Source organism: Psammomys obesus, unplaced genomic scaffold (assembly GCF_907164565.1).
Source record: "Psammomys obesus unplaced genomic scaffold, mPsaObe1.curated_primary_1811, whole genome shotgun sequence".
In the NCBI taxonomy this organism is placed as follows: Eukaryota; Metazoa; Chordata; class Mammalia; order Rodentia; family Muridae; genus Psammomys; species Psammomys obesus.
This window is the reverse complement of record NW_026596073.1, coordinates 21,853,356-21,854,486: the sequence shown is the minus strand read 5'-3', so window position 1 is coordinate 21,854,486 and position 1,131 is coordinate 21,853,356. Positions and strand designations below refer to the sequence as shown.

The 1,131-nt window shown below is 46.1% G+C and overlaps 1 protein-coding gene across 6 annotated transcripts in view; it reads left to right on the top strand.

Annotated features, from left to right (window-relative positions):
• The window catches only part of Fndc3b (fibronectin type III domain containing 3B), a 296,408-nt gene that overhangs the window by 53,287 nt on the left and 241,990 nt on the right, over positions 1 to 1,131 (top strand). The window lies entirely within an intron of this gene.

Sequence of the window (1,131 nt, the reverse complement as noted above, 5' to 3'; positions counted from 1 at the left end):
GGGAGATGGGCTATGGGGGGAGGTGGGCTGTGAGGAGGTGGGCTGTGTGAGGAGGTGGGCTGTGTGAGGAGGTGGGCTGTCATAGCCAGTGGTTCAGTACCAGGAGCTGTTGGCTGGGTTTTGTGATAAGGTTTGTCTTTCCCTGGGTGTCCATTCTTCACTTCTCATCTTTTAACCCGGACACTTGACAGGATGATTTTACCTGAAGTTGCTCTCTATAATTATGTGCGTAGATCCAGTTCGATTCAAGGAAACAATTCCTATTGCCTAGAGATCCCTTAGCCACTGGAATGTCCTAGCACATTCTGTGGTGATGAGATGTAAACAAACCCATATGGTCATTCTGGAGTTGTTCCAGAAGACCGTTTTGTCACTAGAGAAGGGACAGTCCTGAGTGTATTGCTGCCACTAAGGCCCCTGCCCCGGTGGAAGACGTAGAAGTAGATGGTGGTGATGTTGTTGGTCCAGGCCTCGTGAGGGCCTGGGGGCGGGTGTGCTTGGAACATAACTTTTAACCGAAACTTGAAGACGAGACGTGCTGTCCCAGTGGTAACGAGTAAGTACCTTTGTGCCTGGTGCCATGAATGGAAAGTTAAGTTCAGTGAATTTTAAAATAGAACAGAGCTTACAGAATAAGGACGTGAAGAAAGAAAATCTTGTTTTGTTTTGTGGCAGAACTAGGGATTCAACCCAGGGCTGCCCAGTTGTTAGTGAGGAGCTCTTCTGTTGAGCTGTGGTCCCAGCACGGTTTTTATACAGCTGCTAATATGCCCATGTTTTAAACTGCTAATGACAAAAGAGTTGAAACTTAAAGACATCGCAAATAAAAGTTTGTAATAAGCTCAGGTTAATTTACTGAAGAAAGGAAAAAAAAGGTAAGTGAACTATCCTCACGGGCCTGCTTGCTGCAGCGTATGTGTGTGCTGTCCTTCATGGCCCCTGCTGTTAAAGCAGCACGGCAGACATGTATGCTGGGCCTTCATTTTTGTCTTCAACTCATGTACTCTCAGCAGCGTCAAGGCTTGAAGCTCGCTGCATGGCCAGCGTCCCGTGCAGGTGTACAGAGTTTAATCTTTTCATACCATCTTTTCTTTTCTTTTCTTTTCTTTTCTTTTCTTTTCTTTTCTTTTC